This window comes from Prionailurus viverrinus, chromosome A1 (assembly GCF_022837055.1).
Source record: "Prionailurus viverrinus isolate Anna chromosome A1, UM_Priviv_1.0, whole genome shotgun sequence".
Taxonomy (NCBI): domain Eukaryota; kingdom Metazoa; phylum Chordata; class Mammalia; order Carnivora; family Felidae; genus Prionailurus; species Prionailurus viverrinus.
This window is the reverse complement of record NC_062561.1, coordinates 90649677-90661801: the sequence shown is the minus strand read 5'-3', so window position 1 is coordinate 90661801 and position 12125 is coordinate 90649677. Positions and strand designations below refer to the sequence as shown.

The 12125-nt window shown below is 48.4% G+C and overlaps 1 protein-coding gene across 1 annotated transcript in view; it reads right to left on the bottom strand.

The window, feature by feature from the left end:
• Positions 1-12125, bottom strand: part of RASGEF1C (RasGEF domain family member 1C) — an 87121-nt gene that overhangs the window by 38964 nt on the left and 36032 nt on the right. The window lies entirely within an intron of this gene.

Sequence of the window (12125 nt, the reverse complement as noted above, 5' to 3'; positions counted from 1 at the left end):
CTGAGCTGGCACTAGTCAAGGGCTGGCCTGTAGCAGGTGCCCATCCGTGTGTGTGCTGTGGACCCGGGTTTCCTCCCCCAGGTTCTTCCGCATATCCCTGTAGGCCAGTCTTCCTGAACTAAGCCTTCAGGGCACTTATGTCTGTGAGTCCTGGCCAAGCCTGTGACTGTTTAACCATCCCCCATGCTGGGCATTGAAGTCACCCTACAGTCTTCTTCTTCTTCTTTTTTTTTAATGTTTATTATTTTAATGTTATGTTTTTAAAAATGTTTTTTAATGTTTATCTCTCTGTTAAACAGAGAGAGAGCTAGAGCAGGAGTGGGGGGAGGGGCAGACAGCCGGGAGGAAAACCAAATCTGAGGCAGGCTCCAGGCTCTGAGCTGTCAGCACAGAGCCCAATGTGGGGCTCGAACTCACGAACTGTTAGGTCATGACCTGAGCTGAAGTTGGACACTCAACCAACTGAGCCACCCAGCTGCCCCTCTTTTTTAATGTTTATTCATTTATTTTGAGAGAGAGAATGAGAGAAAGAGAGAGAGAGCGAGCAGGGGAGGGGCAGAAAGACAGGGAGAGAGAATCCTAAGCAAACTCTGAGCTGTAAGTGCAGAGCCCAACCTGGGGCTCGATCTCCTGAACTATGAGATCATGACCTGAACTGAAATCAAGAGTCAGACACTTAACCGACTGAGTCATCCAGTCGCTGTCACCCCCACATTCTTAACCAGGGAGTCCTGCAGGGTTCCTATAGGGACCTTCCAGGGAACAGAGTCTCCCCATCACCCTGCTCACTCTGCCTGTGCATTTCCCATGGCAGACTGGAACCCAGGCCTATTTCTGTCTTTTCTGACCCCTTGGGTGACCTGGCTCTGAACGTAGAGACAGGGGTGTGCAGAGTCAGAGCTGAGGTTGGGGGTTGGAGGGAGCCCTGAGGAGGGCTGTCCTGAGGGTGTACAGGGACTGGGTCACAGCATGGGGTGGGGGTTGGCAGTGTGGGAACCAGCGTGGATGTCTGCCGGCACAGTCCTGGCCCTGAGCACAGCGGCAACTTTATTTTCACCTCCCTGGCAAAGCTGTAAGTGTTCAATTTTCAGCTGATGCAACTGTGAAATGTCACAAAACCACCTCTTGCCAACCTGTGGGGGAGGCCACAGGTGTGCATGTGGGCACACGGGAGGCTGCTGAGCTTACTGGGGGGGTGGCTGTCAGCTCTGGGATGAGGGCCAGCTCTGCCCCACACCCAGGGCCTGGTGTCTGAGCCTAATTCCGTAAGACAGAACTCATGCCAGGCCGGCAAAGCGTGGTCTCTCCTGCTGGATACCTGGCACCTTCTCTCTCCAGGGATCCCAGTCCAATTTTCTCAAAGATGAGCCACTATCTTGGGTGGAGGTGATTCTAGAAACCTCTCTGCAGGGCAGGGTGGGAGAATCCCTTCTGGGGAGGCCAGGATGCCACCACTTCAAGAGGTGAGCTGGGAAGCCCCCAGATCACCTCCAGGCCTGGACTGCCACTGGGGGCTGGATGCGGGATGCTGGGCACGTGGGGAGGTGGGTGGGCTCAGACTCAGCTCTGCTTTGGAGCAACAGGCTCACACTGGAGGCTGGAGTGGAGCTGGAGGCCAGAAACATCGTGGTCCACAGGGATGCCCAGTGGACAGGCTGCTGGCATCACCCCTCCGACCTCCAGCTACCCATTGTGACCTCGGCTGGGCCCAGGCCTGGGGCTCAGTGGATGGGCTTGTGTTCCTGCTGCTGCAGTCTCTGGCTCCCTCTGCACCATTCTAGGTGCCGTGGACTCAGTGGGATCTCTCAGAACTGGCGGTGGGAAGTAGACCACGAGCAGACCAATGTGTGCAGAGAGAGTGTCCCACGGAGGCATGTGCTCTGCAGGGTGTGCCCAGGTGAGGGGAGAGGGGAATGGTGGTGCCCCACCAATCTTTCTGCCCCTTCCTGCAGGTGTGCTGGGGAGCACAGGGCTGTGGGGGCCCTGGGGGCACAAGCCAGCCTCCTCCTTCCTCCAGCAGGGGCTCCAGAGAAGGGCTGGGGGCAGGTGGTGCTGTCTGTGCTGAGGACTGAGGGCAGGAGGCAGTCTGTCTGGAGACTTGCCAGGCCAAGGGGATCAGCGTGTGCAAAAGCTTAGGCAAGCTGGGGGGCAACACGCTGTGGTCATGGGAGTGTGTGCTTGGGTGGCAGGAGCCAGGCTGTTGTTCCTGGAGAGATAGGGGTTGAGTGACCTAGTAGGGGATCAGGGAAAGTACTGGGTGCTGGGGGCATCCCACGCCCATGTGCAAAAACACAGCCATGTGAAGACAGAGCCCCCCCACCCAACGCCCCAGTTCCATAAGCAACTGCTTGTAGGAGAGCTTCTTTATGCAAGGATGAAGAAATATATATATATATATATATATATATATATATATGGCACCTTTTCTGTCTTTATTAGAATATTGTACACATTCTCCTGTGCTCTTTTTTACTAACAATGTATTTTGAAGATCTTTCCTTGGCAGCATAGAGGGTGTTTGTTCTTTTTTTTTTTTTTTTAACCACCTCATGGTTTTCCATGCTTTAGATGTCTAGGGATAATTTTTTTTAAGTTTATTTATTTATCTTGAGAGAGAGAGAAAGAATGCGTGAGCACAAGGGAGGGGAGAATCCCAAACAGGCAGAGCCAGACATAGAGCTTGAACCCAAAACCATGAGATCCTGACCTGAGCTGAAATCAAGAGTTGGATGTTTAACTGACTGTGCCACCCAGGCTCCCCCAGGGATAATTTTTAAAAGCCAATGTTGCAGGGGCACCTGGGTGGTGCAGTCAGTTAAGCGTCTGACTTTGGCTTAGGTCATGATCTCACTGTTTGTGAGTTCGAGCCCTGCATCGGGCTCTGCACTGACAGTGTGGAGCCTGCTTGGGATTCTCTCTCTCTCCCCTCTCTGCCCCTTCCCTGGTTTCTCTCTCTCAAAAAAAATTTTTTTTTAAAAAGCCAATAATACAGCAACTCAAGTGTCCACTGATGATGAATGAGTGAACAAAATGTGGGCTATCCTTACAATGGAATATTATTCAGCCTTAAAAAGGAAGGACATTCTGACATGTGCTACAACATGAATGACGCTTGAGGACATTATGCTAAGTGAAAAAGGCCAGCCACCAAAGGACAAATACTGTGTGATTCCACTTATTCAAGGTACTAGAGTAGTCACATTCATAGAGACAGAAAGGGGAAGCAATGTGGTTGCCAGGGGCTGGAGGGAGGGGGAAATGGGGAGTTAGTGTTTAATGGGGACAGAATTTCAGTTTTGCAAGATGTAAAGAGTTACGAGGATAGATGGCAGGGATGGCTGCACAACAACATGAATGTATTTAATAGCATTGGACTGTGCCCTTAAAAATGGCTAATATGGTAGATTTTATGTTATGTGTATTTTACCACAATTAAAAATTTTTTAATATGTATTTTTGAGAGAGAGAGAGAGAGAGTATGAGTGGGAGAGGGGCAGAGAGAGAGAGAAAGACAGAATCCTAAGCAGGGTCCAGGCTCTGAGCTGTCATCACAGAGCCCGATGTGGGGCTCAAACCCACAAACCATGAGATCATGACTTGAGCTGAAGTTGAACTGAGCCACCCACACGCCTCTACCAAAAATTTTTTTTTTTTTAAAGCCAGTGATGATGGGAAAATTGTTTATTGTCACAATTTCCCTTGAAAAATCCTTGAGATCACCAGTAAGTCTTCCAATCTGTGTTTCTGTGAACACAGCCTGCATGGTGTATGTGCAGGGGGCTGGGGGTCTGGGCATAGACAGGGTCTGAGCCTGAGGGGCTCACCATGGCTGGGGACACTGGGCAGACTGGCAGGCTGCTCTGCCTGTGACCTCTAAAGAGAGGTTTCGATTCTCTCCTTCTGCCCTGCTGGGGGCCTGGGGCTCTGTGTGTGTGTGAAGAGACACGTGCATGATATGGCTCCAGTAGGCTTCTGCTTTATACCCATTAATGCACAAGACTGCATTAAACAGCCGGTGCTATCAGGTATGCTGGAGAATCCCATTAAATACAGCTGGGGGGGGGGGTGTACTGTGTCACGGCCCCTTTGAATCGTACAAGATCTGGCTCCATGTGCCAACAGCCTGAAGTTTGATAGCGCCTTTCACCTCAGTCAAATGCTTGGAAACGCATCCCAAGAAAATCATCTGAAGGGGAAAAGCTGGGGAGAGGGGTCTGCTTTGGCATGAACTATAAGCAGGGGATTAAATCCAGAGCACCATAGATGATGAACGAAAGGAGATGGGACAAGAACATTAGCATGCACCTTTTAGTGCGGTGTCTGTTGTCACTGATAATGGGGTAATGAAGACTTGGTGGCAACACAGAAGCGGTCATGGTATAGAAGGAGAGGGGCGCCTGGGTGGCTCAGTTGGTTGAGTGTCTGACTCTTGGTTTCCGCTGAGGTCATGATCTCAAAGTTCCTGAGATTGAGCGCCGTGGAGCCTGCTTGGGATTCTCTCCCTCTTTCTCTGTCCCTCCTCCACCTCTCAAAACAAGCAAGTTACATTAAAAATTTATATAAAAAAAGGAGAGACCACTGCACACATAGCACGATACAAAACATATTGGAGTGGATAAGACTACAATGGGGCACTGCAAAAGGTGTCACTGATATGCATCCCCCCACCCCCACCACTGTTATTGTTTTAGTGTCCTTTATTCCAGCCCAGTCATCAAACAAAGCCTCAAGGATGACAGGCCCCAGGAACACCTGAACCAATCCCAGGGCTGCAAGGGGTGCTGGGGTCAGGGGCATGTCCACCCTGTGATGATGTCACTGAGGGGGCACAGATGCCTGGCTCTGACTTACAACCGAGAGTGGCCAAGCCACGCTTTGCACTCTCTGACCTGCCCAGGGGAGGACCCCTGCACTCCGGGATGAGCGACTCACCAGGCCTTGGCACACACCAGACCTGCCTGCCTGGTGGCCTCCCAGCACCACGTGACTCTCCCTGTGCTGCGATTCCTCTAGGAGGGGACTGGGTTGCTCACTGCTGAACTCCTAGGGTCAGCCCCCCCACCTGGCACATTCATAGTGGGTGCTTGGTCAAGATGTGTGGTGTTCAAGTGACTCAGTAATGCAGGTGAGAAGCAGTGAAGCCTGAGATTAAATACTGCAAAGGGGATGTGGCTAACATACATGTGGAAGGGATTCAGGTGGTAGTCAGTGGGGAGGGAGGAGCAGGGGAGATGTCTGGGGTCCTGGCCCAGGAAGGATGATGGGGCCACTTCTCCCTGCCTGCCCCCTCATCTCATCCCCTAGCCTTCCCATCTTACAGATGAGGAAAGTAAGGCTCAGAGAGTGAATGGCCAGTGCCCAGCTCACAAGCTAAGTACCCAGCAGAGCTGAGACTTGAGCACAGGTGTGTCTGGGTCCTGGGCCCTGTTCTGTCCACCAGCCCACATGGGCACTGATGTTGGCATCCCCAAACCACAGCCTCCAAGGGACTTGGCTGGCAGAGGGATCACCGCGGCCCCTCCTGGGACAGGCCAGCCCTTCCAAACATTGTGTTTGGCCTGTGGGTGCCAGCCTCAGGTGCTGTGTCTCTTTCCCACCCCAGACCCTAGTTCCAGACCCAAGTCCACCCTCCTGGTGCCTCCATCTGTTGAGTCTGCCTTCTCAGCATCCATTTCCTTTCCCTTCTGGCCAGAACACCAGGGTTTTGCTTGGGGAAATAACCACCACACTCTCTAATGAACACTGAACATCCTGGTGAGACTGTCAGGAAGGCTATGCCTTCAGCGGGCCAAAGGGTGGGCACCATAACAGGCTGGGCCAATCAGACGCTGCCATACTGAAAAATGCACCTGAAGGGAACCTGACCCAAAGAGGCCTAACCCCTGAAGGCAGGCTTCTGAGTCACAGCTTCCCCCAACTAGGCATGCACTTCTGCCTCCATGTCCCTGCTCACATCCCCTACTCCGGCTGCCCAGCCCACACCTGTCAGATGCATCCGTCTCTTCACATTCAGGTCTCCAAGCCCAGTATCTGGAGGTCCTGGGGCACTCCTGACAGTTATGAGGCAGCCAGTCTGCATGGCATCTGCAGAGGGGGGGAAGGCCTCCCTGGAGACCCACCCTGCAGGTGGGCATCCTTCCTTCTTGTGTTGCACGCGGTTCAGACCCGGAGCCCACTGGTGGCCAGGATCTAGTGCTGGACATTTTGGGACTGTGTGGCCTAAACCTAACTCCTTTATGGGAGACAGGGGGAAATGTCTGCAGGGACAAGTGTTGGACCAGGTGGGATTATAAGGAAGGCCCAGACCCAGAGGATAATCTTTCTTTCATTTCCTGTTTGTTTTTTTCTTTTTTCTTTTTTTTTTTTTAAGAGGGAGTGAGCGTGAGAAGGGGATGATCCCATGACCCTGGGATCATGACCTGAGCAGGACACTCAACCGACAGAGCCACCCAGGTGCCCCTCGTTTCCCAACTTAAAAAAATTTTTTTTAAAACTTTTACTCAGTTTTGAGAGACAGAGAGCACAAGCAGGGGTGGGGCAGAAAGAGAGAGGGAGAGAGAGAATCTTAAGCACCCAGTGCAGAGCCTGATGTGGGACTTAATCTTACAACCATGAGATCATGACTTGAGCAAGAGCTGGACACTTCACTGACTGAGCCACCCAAGCACACTTTTAATTATTTTAAAAAAGTTTTTAACATTTATTCATTTTTGAGAGACAGAGACAGAGTGTGAGTAGGGGAGGGGCAGAGAGAGAGGGAGACACAGAATCCAAAGCAGGCTCCAGGCTCTGAGCTTCCAGCAAAGAAGCTGACATGGGGCTTGAACCCACTAATCATGAGATCATGATCTGAGCCAAAGTTGGACACTTAACCAACTGAGCCACTCAGGTGCCCCCCTTTATTTTAATTAAAAATTTTTGTATGTTAGCCAATTTGACAATAAACTATATTAAAAAAAATACAACAGACATTCCTTGTTTCACTCAAAAAATTTTGTTTAACATTTATTCATTTTTGAGAGACAAAGACAGAGTGTGAGTGGGGGAGGGGCAGAGAGAGAGGGAGACACAGACCAATAATTATTTTTTATTAAAAAATTTTTTTTTTCAACGTTTATTTATTTTTGGGACAGAGAGAGACAGAGCATGAACGGGGGAGGGGCAGAGAGAGAGGGAGACACAGAATCGGAAACAGGCTCCAGGCTCTGAGCTATCAGCCCAGAGCCTGACTCGGGGCTCGAACTCACGGACCGCGAGATCGTGACCTGGCTGAAGTCGGACGCTCAACCGACTGCGCCACCCAGGTGCCCCAATAATTATTTTTTAAATAAAAGGATGCATTAGTCTACAATATCATATAGAAAACAAAAAGTGGAGTAACAAAGTTATCATAATACAGGATTTTATAATTGCCCATGTATATATCTTTACCAGAGATGTTTATGTGGCTTCAAGTTACTAATTAGTGTCCTTTCATTCAACCTAAAGATTCCCTGTGGTATTTACTGTAGAGCAGGTATAGTGGTAATGCACTCCCTCAGCTTTTATTTATCTGTGAATGTCTTAATGTCTCCCTCATTTTTGACATAGAGTTTTGCTACATATAATTGATAGTTGATAATTGTTTTACTTTCAACACTCTGAATAGATCAACCCACTGCCTTCTGGCCTCCAAGGTTTCTGATGAGAAATCTTCAGATAATCTTATTGAGGATTCCTTGTATGGGACAAATCACTTTTCTCTTGCTGCTTTCAATATTCTGTCTTTAGACAGTTTGATAATATGTTTCAGTGTGGGTCTCTTTGTATTTACCCTACTTGGAGTTCATTATGTTTCTTGTATGTTTATATTTATGTCTTTCATCAAATTTGGGAAGTTTTTGGCCACTAGTTCTTCAAATAATCTCTTTCCCTTTCTCTCTTTTCTCTTTCTGGGACTCTAGCAACATGCATTGCGGTTTACTTAATGGTGTCCCCCAGACCTGTTAGATTCTGTTCATTTTTCTTTAATCTTTTCCCCCCTATTCCTCAGAATCAATAATTTCAATTGTCCTATCTTCAAGTTCACTGATTTTTCTGTCTGCTCAAATCTGCTTTTTACACACTTGTAGTGAATTTCTAATTTTAGGTATTGCATTGTTCTTTTTCAAGATTTCTTTTTGGTTTCTTTTTATGTTCTCTCTTTATTGACATTTCTATTTTATTCATACATAGTTTTCTTGGCTATCCACCTTTTTTTCAATTGTTTTTTGTTTATTTATTTATTTAGAACAAGCAAGGGAGGGGTAGAGAGAGAGGGAGAGAAAATCCCAAGCAGGCTCCACACTGTTAGTGTGGAGCCTGACATGGGGCTCAAATCCACAAACTGTGAGATTATGACCTGGACCGAAATCAAGAGTCAGGCACTTAACCTACTGAGCCACCCAGGTGCCCCAGGGATGGCTTCTTTGATTAATTTCCTCCCTTTAATTGTCTATACCTTCCTGTTTATTTGTAGGTATTGTGATTTGTTGTTGTTGTTGAAATGGGATGTTTGAGTCTTATAATGTGGTAACTCTGGAGGTGAGATTTCTGCAGGGTTTTATCTATTTCTTTTTTAAAAATTGTTGTAGGGTGCCTCTGGGCTGGGATATACATTTAAGGTCCTTTTGGGTCTTTTCTGAGCCTATGCCTTTCTCTGCATGTGCAGTAACTTTCTAAATTCCCTTGTATATGTGGTTGCTTCTAAATAGCCAAATCCTTAAAAGCCCAGCTTCTAAAAGGAGAAAAGGGAAGAAATGAAGGGGGAAAACAATAGGCCCTTGAAGTCCCCTGGAAGCCTCTTCAGCCAGTACAGATTGAAGCAATGGTGGCCTGCCTCTGTATCTGCACTTTTGTGATCAGAAACAGCAATAAGCATCAGATCCTCCAGAATTTGCAGACAAGGCCCTTATTGTCCACCTTGGCTCCCACAAGCTGTGGGTAAACTATTCCAGGAACCTGTGTATGGCTGCCTGTCATGAGGCTGGGTGGGGTGAGGTGGGTGGAAGATGGGTAGCTGCTACTGTGTTATGGTCTTAAATTGACCAAAATTAACTGAACATTTCCAAGCATTCTGATGGAAGCTGCAGGTCTTTGAACAGGCTCCAGAGTTCTAAGATAGTTACACCAGATGGATTCTGCCAGTTCAGCTGTCTGGCTGAAAAGTCTTGGTGCTTCCTGCTCCACTGTCTTTCCTGATACCCTCCTCTTCCCATTATATCTTTAACTGCATATTGGTATTGGATTTTACATGTGGGTTTTATATCTCATTAGTTCTAACAGTCTTGTTTTTCCAGAAGGCAGTTATGTCTACAATTCATGGTAATTTAATCTTTTCCTTTCTGGTGGTTAAACCTCACACACTTTTCTTATCATAACACATTGGACAGAAGTTTTCAGGAGAAACAAAGAGAATAGTGCTGGTGAGAATAAGCATCCTATACTTTTCTATCTTACTGTCAGGGCCGGGTGTGCCATGGGATAGAGCTCAGAGCCCTTTTAGGATGATGTTCCTAGTCCCCCTGCAGGTTTTTGGGAGGAGCTGAGGCACACAGCTCCTGGCACTGTGTGTGTCCCGAGAGCCCCATCTCTCTTCCTTCCCTTGACATGAGAAAGAGTGCCTTCTCCTGTCAAGCTATACCTCTGCAGAGTCCATGTTTCAGCATTGTTCAGTTTTACTTCTATTTGTGCAGGGCCTGCAGAATCTCCAAGAAGAGGCCTGAATTACAGGTTTCCTCATAGGGTCCACACCAGACTTGCTCCCCAGATAGCGTATCTGGAGCTCCAGCCAGACCAGGGCATTATTAAAAGAGTCAGATGGGCATCTTTGCTTGGACTACTTCTGCAGGAACAGGGACAGTCCCTGTGTCCTTGGTTGGGTGGTGGTGGTGGGGGTACTGAACTTGGAGTCTTTTTCAAAGGTCTTGGGCAAAGTGCCTGCTCCACCTGACCTGGACAGTTTCTATGTCCCAGGTTTCAGTTCAGAGAAAACATGTGTCATGCTTTATGTGTCTTTTGTTCTCATATGTCACCTAATCCTTAAAACAACACATGGGAATGATTACCTACTTTATAGATGAGAAAATCTGGACCCTAAAAGGTAAAACAGGATGGGCAGGGTTACCAGCTCAGTGACTAGTACCTCAGGCCCCTGGGCTCCTGACTCTCGGCCCAGCTCTTGGCCCTGTCCCTGGGAGGGGAAACTGGTACAACCTGAGCAGAAGATAGATGTGGTCTAGAGATTCAGCAAAGGAGTGGGGCTCAGGGGCGGGGAGCTTGGGGAGGGCAACCTGAATGTTGAGAACCCCAATGTGGCCTGGCTTCCAGGAAGCAGGGAGCCCACTGAGCAGCCCCTAATGGACTCAGCTGAAGAAGAGACCTCAGTCGATAGCCAAGTTCTTCCTGACTCTCATAGGAACCTTAGGGGAGAAAAGAGTCCACCCTGGGTAGGGCCCTGGACCATGTCAACTCATGCCTGCTGCTCCGAGCAGTGGCAGTATCTTGTCCAGTGTCCACAAAATGCTGTGGTCCTCCACTTCTCCCTCCCCAACAAAGCCTGGGGCTGAGGCACTCATCTCATTCCAATTTGGGCCCCATAAAGGGCTCCTCCCTGTTCCCTGGTGTCTGAAAGGATGCCGTGGAGGTATGAGGGCCTCCCCCAGGCATGAGCCCAGGGGTTCTGCTTGCCTCAGCTGGGAATGCACCTGGCTTTGCCTTCAGGAGGCCACCCAATAGACCTGGCTGTGAGGGAAGGACTGGCTTCAGTTATTTTTTATGCGCCATATGGCTCTCAGCTCCTGCTGACAGAACCTGCTGCTTCCACATCTCAGGAAGCTCCTGTGTCTGCAAGCTCAGGGTCCAACTTGCAGCCAGTCTGCCACATGCAGGTTGATAGCACCAAGACCCACCATAGGCTGGTAACTGAAAATAGAGCTCTTCAAAGAGGGAACAGTCGGCCCCTTTGTTGCTCCATAATCCATAGGGTCCCTCACTCTTGGTCTCCATCCTCAATTATTTCCTGAGGACACACTTCTATAAGGAGAGCCACTGGGCTGAAGAATGGTAGTCCTTTCAAGGGGATCAAAATATACTGCCCGGTTGCTCCCCTGAACACAGAGAAGGGGTTTTGTTTTGGATTCCCAATGGTCATGCTTCCTTACTTCCCAGGACAATTTCTCACCACTGGATGGAATCCTGGTTAGGGTGGGGTGAGGGGTTAACTGAAGCCTGGCCAGTGAGAGTTCAGCATCCCCTTCTCCCATCCCTGATCAGGGACCTGGGTTATCTAATCAGAATAAATCCTGGGCCTTGTTTGGAGATCAACCCAGAGATGTTCCCTCGATATTTTTTCCTCTCTATACTTTTATTATTTTATTAAAAAAATTTAATGTTTATTCATTTTTGAAAGAGAGAGAAAGAGACAGAGCATGAGTAGGGGAGGGGCAGAGAACAATGGCGACACAGAATCCGAAGCAGGCTCCAGGCTCTCTGCTGACAGCTCAGAGCTGGACGTGGGGTTTGAAACCACAAACCATGAGATTTTGACCTGAGCTGAAGTCAGATACTTAACTGACTGAGCCACCCGGGCACCTTATTATTATTTCTTAAAGTTTATTTATTTATTTTGAGAGAGAGAAAGTGTGTGCGCGCGTGTGTGTGTGTGTGTGTGTGTGAGCTCACGCACATGCGTGTGAGTGGGGGAGGGGCAGAGAGAGAGGGACAGAGAGAATCCCAAGCAGGCTCTGCACTCTCAGCACAGAGCCCCATGTGGGGCTTGAATTCACAAACCATGAAACCATGACCTGAGTCAAAGTCAAGAGCCAGACACTTAACAGCCTGAGTCACCCAGGTGCCCTTCCTCTCTTATACTTATACAAAAATTAAACACAAAAGAGTTTATAAATACATCTACAATTTAAATTATAACAATTTTTTAATTATTAAAACTAAATGAACATCTGTGAACTGATATCCAGGCTGATATAAAAAGGATTATCAGTACCTTAAAACCCCTTATTCACCTTCTGCAAACAAGCTGACCTCCTAACCCTCAACTCTAGCTGATGACCATCCTTTCATGCTAATTGTTTCCTTGCTTTTCTTTA